Raw genomic sequence first — 7,223 nt, 5'->3', positions numbered from 1 at the left:
TCTACAATCTGGGATATCGTTGTGGGACAGAAACTCTGGGCAGTGCACACACACAGGGAGCACACATACCCAACTACACTGGTTTATTCAGGTTTGCTTATATACACACATTCAAAGACAAATGGGCTCTATTGCAGAGAAGCAGAGTGGGGGAATGGGAGATTGGGGCTGGGAGGAGGGGAAAAGGGAAAATGGAAAGGGAGGGAGATGGGAAGGTGGTGGCAGAGATGAGATCAAACACACTGGGGAACAGAGGGATACAGAGAGCGGACACACTGGGGAACAGAGGGATACAGAGAGAGGACACACTGGGGAACAGAGGGATACAGAGAGAGGACACACTGGGGAACAGAGGGATACAGAGAGAGGACACACTGGGGAACAGAGGGATACAGAGAGAGGACACACTGGGGAACAGAGGGATACAGAGAGAGGACAAACTGGGGAATATATGGACAGTGGGGGGGTTGAGGTTAAGGATGGAGGGGGTGGGGATCTTGACACAATCCTGAGTCTCTCGTTCTGTGTCCCAGTCTCTCTTCAGGGACAATGTTTCTCAAAGTCAGCTGCCCCGATCCAGGATGGAGCCAGTTTCTCACAGATAAAAGGGAATTCCAAGGAACAGGGGACATCATTGCAGCCAACATTATCTTTACCGCCTTCTTTCTGAAATGTCCCACAGTTCTCATCATCATCCCAATTATCCGGTTGATTCGGCAGCCAATGAGATTTACTGGGAATGAGAGAAAGAATCAATTAAATTCCTCAGAGAGACAGAAGAATATTCCAACAGATCCACATCAATCCCAAACTAATCCCACTGTCCCACTCTCTCCCCAAAGCCCTGTATCAATCCCCAAACTAATCCCACTGTCCCACTCTCTCCCCATAGCCCTGTATCAATCCCAAACTAATCCCACTGTCCCACTCTATCCGGGTGCGATGTTGGAACTCACCTCACTGGGGTCCCATCCACCCAGGTCCAGTTTCCTTCACTCCCTCGATCTGTGAGTCCAATAAAATATTGCTCATTCTTGTTCGGCAAGGATTGGGTTACAAAATTCTGCAGAATAAGAAAGTTTGTGGAGTTACTGTCACTGTCTCAACTCACACACCCAGCTCCTTATCTCTGTGTTTACTCTGTATCTAACCCCGTGCTGTACCTGTCCTGGGAGTGTTTGATGGGGGACAGTGTAGAGGGGGCTTTACTCTGTATCTAACCCCGTGCTGTACCTGTCCTGGGAGTGTTTGATGGGGGGACAGTGTAGAGGGAGCTTTACTCTGTATCTAACCCAGTGCTGTACCTGTCCTGGGAGTGTTTGATGGGGGGACAGTGTAGAGGGAGCTTTACTCTGTATCTAACCCCGTGCTGTACCTGTCCTGGGAGTGTTTGATGGGGGGACAGTGTAGAGGGAGCTTTACTCTGTATCTAACCCAGTGCTGTACCTGTCCTGGGAGTGTTTGATGGGGGGATAGTGTAGAGGGAGCTTTACTCTGTATCTAACCCCGTGCTGTACCTGTCCTGGGAGTGTTTGATGGGGACAGTGTAGAGGGAGCTTTACTCTGTATCTGACCCCATGCTGTACCTGTCCTGGGAGTGTTTGATGGGGACAGTGTAGAGGGAGCTTTACTCTGTATCTAACCCCGTGCTGTACCTGTCCTGGGAGTGTTTGATGGGGACAGTGTAGAGGGAGCTTTACTCTGTATCTAACCCCGTGCTGTACCTGTCCTGGGAGTGTTTGATGGCGGGGACAGTGTAGAGGGAGCTTTACTCTGTATCTAACCCCGTGCTGTCCCTGTCCTGGGAGTGTTTGATGGGAGGACAGTGTAGAGGGAGCTTTACTCTGTATCTAACCCCGTGCTGTACCTGTCCTGGGAGTGTTTGATGGGGGACAGTGCAGAGGGAGCTTTACTCTGTATCTAACCCCGTGCTGTACCTGTCCTGGGAGTGTTTGATGGGGACAGTGTAGAGGGAGCTTTACTCTGTATCTAACCCCGTGCTGTACCTGTCCTGGGAGTGTTTGATGGGGACAGTACAGGGGGATATTTTCTCTCTAACACATTCTGACAGTTGTTGCTGTCATCCCCACCTTCTCCTGTTGTGTGTTGATGATGAGGAGGTGTGAATTTTGGGATTCACATTTTCGCTTTGCCGTGTCCCAGTTAAGTCTCGCGATTGAGAATCTGTAGCAGGTTTGACTGTGAAGTTTCCAGCCACTCGGACAGGGAGACTCTGAGAAATAATAAAGATTTCATTCAGAAACATACATTGGAACATTTGGATCAGGTAGAGGCCATTCTGCCCCTCTCTCTCACTCCCTGTCCACCCCACACACCATTGGCTGTGAGACTGAAACCTCTCCGCGTGCTTACCCCCACGGTCATCACCTCCTCGACAGAAAAAGACAATTATCCAGCATCAGACTTCAACCTACCCTGCTCTGGGAGGGAACGCACCATTGGCCTTTTCATACAGGAGTTTGGAATGGCAGCAAATAGTCAATGTTTTCACTCGGGATTTTGCCCTGTTGTTCTTACTTTCACTGTTCCTTCACCCGCCTCCCTGCCCCCGCCCCCACACGCCATCTTATTTATTCTACAAACGGAAAAGAAGAGGGAAAGAATAAACTAACCCTCTGAGTTCATCGTATTTCAGGATTCCACCTGGAACAATTAATGGATAACTGGAATGTACCAAATATGTGGGGGTGGATTCATAAAGGAGGGAGTCACAATGGAAAGGACGTGTCTGTCCCTGGAGAGATGCTGAAGAGGGAATTACAGACACCCCACAGTGCAGAAGGAGGACATTCAGCCCATCGAGTCTGCATGGACCCAAATCCCAGCAAGGTTTTAACCTCATCACCACATGCATTCAAACTAGTTTGTCCCCATGACATTAAGGGACAATTTAGCATGGCCAATCCAACTAAACTGCACATCTTTGGACACTAAGGGACAGTTTAGCATGGCCAATCCCCCTAACCTACACATCTTTGGGCACTAAGGGACAATTTAGCATGGCCAATCCAACTAACCTGCACTTCTTTGGACGCTCAGGGACAATTTAGCATGGCCAATCCCCCTAACCTACACATCTTTGGGCACTAAGGGACAATTTAGCATGGCCAATCCACCTAACCTACACATCTTTGGGCACTAAGGGACAATTTAGCATGGCCAATCCACCTAACCTACACATCTTTGGGCACTAAGGGACAATTTAGCATGGCCAATCCACCTGACCTACACATCTTTGGGCACTAAGGGACAATTTAGCATGGCCAATCCAACTAACCTGCGCATCTTTGGACGCTCAGGGACAATTTAGCATGGCCAATCCCCCTAACCTACACATCTTTGGACACTAAGGGACAATTTAGCATGGCCAATCCCCCTAACCTACACATCTTTGGACACTAAGGGACAATTTAGCATGGCCAATCCACCTGACCACCACATCTTTGGGCACTAAGGGACAATTTAGCATGGCCAATCCAACTAACCTGCGCATCTTTGGACGCTCAGGGACAATTTAGCATGGCCAATCCTCCCTAACCTACACACCTTTGGACACAAAGAGGCAATTTAGCATGGCCAATCCTCCCTAACCTACACACCTTTGGACACAAAGAGGCAATTTAGCATGGACAGTTGAAATAAACATCTGTGGAGTGTGGGAGAAAAGTGGAGATCCTGAGGAAACCCATGCAGATACGGGGAGAATGTGCAAACTCCAGACAGACAGTGACCCGAGCTGGGAATCGAACCCGGGTCCATGGCACTGTGGGGCAACAGTGGTAACATCAGTGCCACCCTCACAGACAACATGGGCATTAACACAACAAACTCCCGTCTCGAAGAGCACAGAGGGGGGATGTGGGGAAAACGGGATATCAGGAATGTCGGGAAGGGGAGGGTTTGCTCTCAGACTCACCTGAGAGTTTTTTCAGGATATCGCAGAGAGACGAGGCTTTCTCCTGGGTCTGTGAAAGGGTCTGGGACAGGTTCTCAAACTTCACATGGATTTCCGAAAGATTCCTCAGAGAGATAGTCAAGGAAGTGTTCAGAGAATCAGTAAGATTCTGCAAGGCGCTTTGCTGATTTTCACTCAAGGACAAATCCTGGGACAACTGTAGGACTGAGAGAGAGAGAGAGAGAGCGGGATATATCAGAGTGTTACAGTGAGGGGTGTGGGGTATATCAGAGTGTTACAGTGAGGGGTGTGGGATATATCAGAGTGTTACAGTGAGGGGTGTGGGATATATCAGAGTGTTACAGTGAGGGGTGTGGGATATATCAGAGTGTTACAGTGAGGGGTGTGGGATATATCAGAGTGTTACAGTGAGGGGTGTGGGATATATCAGAGTGTTACAGTGAGGGGTGTGGGATATATCAGAGTGTTACAGTGAGGGGTGTGGGATATATCAGAGTGTTACAGTGAGGGGTGTGGGATATATCAGAGTGTTACAGTGAGGGGTGTGGGATATATCAGAGTGTTACAGTGAGGGGTGTGGGATATATCAGAGTGTTACAGTGAGGGGTGTGGGATATATCAGAGTGTTACAGTGAGGGGTGTGGGATATATCAGAGTGTTACAGTGAGGGGTGTGGGATATATCAGAGTGTTACAGTGAGGGGTGTGGGATATATCAGAGTGTTACAGTGAGGGGTGTGGGATATATCAGAGTGTTACCGGATGTTATTTATTGATGTACCATATACGGTGAGTCCGATGGTTATTGCGAAAAGCGAGATTATGATGAGAATTGCGACCAATCCGAGAGATCTGGATTTTTTGGAGTTGGTTCCTCCAGCTGTTTCCTGTTGACTTTGATCTGGAACAGAGAAGTTGAGACGTTCGGGAACCTTGTGTAACTTTACGGGTCGGGCAATGGTGACATCTCCCCATTCCTCAGAGAGATAAACAACACACATCTCACCCGATTGGAGGGGGCTGGAGGGGGTTACTGAGATAGGGAGGGGGTGTAGGGTGCTGGAGGAGGTTACAGAGATAGGGATTGGGTGTAGGGGGCTGGAGGGGGTTACAGAGATAGGGAGGGGGGTGTAGGGGGCTGGAGGAGGTTACAGAGATAGGGAGGTGGGTGTAGGGGGCTGGAGGAGGTTACAGAGATAGGGAGAGGGTGTAGGGGGCTGGAGGAGGTTACAGAGATAGGGAGGGGGGTGTAGGGGGCTGGAGGAGGTTACAGAGATAGGGAGAGGGTGTAGGGGGCTGGAGGGGGTTACAGAGATAGGGAGGGGGCGTATGTGTGCTGGAGGAGGTTACAGAGATAGGGAGGGGGTGTAGGGGGGCTGGAGGGGGTTACAGAGATAGGGAGGGGTATAGGGGGCTGGAGGGGGTTACAGAGATAGGGAGGGGGTGTAGGGGGGCTGGAGGGGGTTACAGAGATAGGGAGGGGTATAGGGGGCTGGAGGGGGTTACAGAGATAGGGAGGGGGTGTGGGATCAGGAGGACTTTATGGAGATAGGGAGGGGGGGTAGGGGCTGGAGGAGGTTACAAAGATAAGGAGGGAGTGTAGGGGGCTGGAGGGGGCTACAGAGATAGGGAGGGGGTGTAGGGGGCTGGAGGGGGCTACAGAGATAGGGAGGAGGTGTAGAGGGCTGGAGGAGGTTACAGAGATAGGGATTGGGTGTAGGGGGCTGGAGGAGGTTACAGAGATAGGGAGGGGGTGTGGGATCAGGAGGACTTTATGGAGATAGGGAGGGGGTGTAGGGGCTGGAGGAGGTTACAGAGATATGGAGGGGGTGTTGGGGGCTGGAGGGGGTTACAGAGATAGGGAGGGGGTGTAGGGGGCTGGAGGAGGTTACAGAGATAGGGAGGAGGGGTGTAGGGGGCTGGAGGAGGTTACAGAGATAGGGAGGGGGGTGTAGGGGGCTGGAGGAGGTTACAGAGATAGGGAGAGGGTGTAGGGGGCTGGAGGAGGTTACAGAGATAGGGAGGGGGGTGTAGGGGGCTGGAGGAGGTTACAGAGATAGGGAGAGGGTGTAGGGGGCTGGAGGAGGTTACAGAGATAGGGAGGGGGTGTAGGGGGGCTGGAGGGGGTTACAGAGATAGGGAGGGGGTGTAGGGGCTGGAGGAGGTTACAAAGATAAGGAGGGAGTGTAGGGGGCTGGAGGGGGTTACAGAGATAGGGAGGGGTATAGGGGGCTGGAGGGGGTTACAGAGATAGGGAGGGGGTGTGGGATCAGGAGGACTTTATGGAGATAGGGAGGAGGTGTAGAGGGCTGGAGGAGGTTACAGAGATAGGGAGGGGGTGTAGGGGCTGGAGGAGGTTACAGAGATAGGGAGGGGGTGTAGAGGGCTGGAGGGGGTTACAGAGATAGGGAGGGGGGTGTAGGGGGCTGGAGGAGGTTGCAGTGATAGGGAGGGGGTGTACGGGGGCTGGAGGAGGTTACAGAGATAGGGAGGGGGTGTAGTATCAGGAGGTATTTACAGAAATAGGGAGAATATCAGTGAGAATTTCCCCAATCGGGTGAATTGAGGTCGTTTTGGGGAGATCTGGGTTTTTTCTCCCTGTTTGTCTGAACACGGGTGGAAAAGTAAATCCCCTTTCACTCCGATCCCCCTCGTCCCCCCTCCCCCCTCCCCCCGGACTGCCCTGACCCACCCTCTGACCTCCGACCCCACACCCCCCAAGGGTGACTGACCTTTGCCCGGGGTGGCCTCTGACCCTGGGTTCTGTTGGCCTCTCTGCGATTCGACTGCGATCTGAGCGTAAGTTGTCTCTGGTTCGGCTGCGAGAGACGGAGGGAGAGAACGTGAGACGGTGCGAGGGACACGGAGGGTCTCCGGGGGTCGGGGGGGGGGCGGTGGGTACGTGATGTAACACAATCCAAAGGACAACCACACAGCAAAGATGCACTCACCACCCCCCAACCCCATCACCCCTCCACCCCCCCCGAGCATCAGCCCCTCGACACAGACCGAGATGTAACCACAACGTAACCCGGTGCGTCGCAAACCCTTCCTTCCCCAGCAAGACACACTCAGCACGGAACCACCTCTTAGTAAACACCTAACTCTCCCCTACCCCTCAATCTGACCTATAACAAGCAGGCTTGGAGGATGAGCTGTAAGCAGTTTTAATGAACAGATAATCCAGGCATAATAGACATGTAACTCAGGCAAAAAAGGCTCATAACTCAGGTGTAACAGAATGTAACTTGGTTACATATCTGATACACCTTAGTTAAGTGTCTGAT

The 7,223-nt window shown here is 51.8% G+C and overlaps 1 long non-coding RNA gene across 1 annotated transcript; it reads right to left on the bottom strand.

Moving 5' to 3' along the window:
* Window positions 1-4,055: 4,055 nt before the first annotated feature.
* On the bottom strand, window positions 4,056-6,759 carry LOC145338661 (uncharacterized). Its single transcript, XR_013885857.1, has 3 exons — window positions 6,669-6,759; window positions 4,718-4,837; window positions 4,056-4,141 (listed from the first exon to the last, which is right to left on the bottom strand). It is a non-coding gene; the product is annotated as an uncharacterized LOC145338661 (long non-coding RNA).
* Window positions 6,760-7,223: the final 464 nt, after the last annotated feature.

This window comes from Carcharhinus amblyrhynchos, unplaced genomic scaffold (genome assembly GCF_965287045.1).
Source record: "Carcharhinus amblyrhynchos unplaced genomic scaffold, sCarAmb.v2.hapA chromosome_132, whole genome shotgun sequence".
In the NCBI taxonomy this organism is placed as follows: domain Eukaryota; kingdom Metazoa; phylum Chordata; class Chondrichthyes; order Carcharhiniformes; family Carcharhinidae; genus Carcharhinus; species Carcharhinus amblyrhynchos.
Note: the sequence above shows the minus strand (reverse complement) of the source record. Positions and strands in the feature narration are given on the sequence as shown.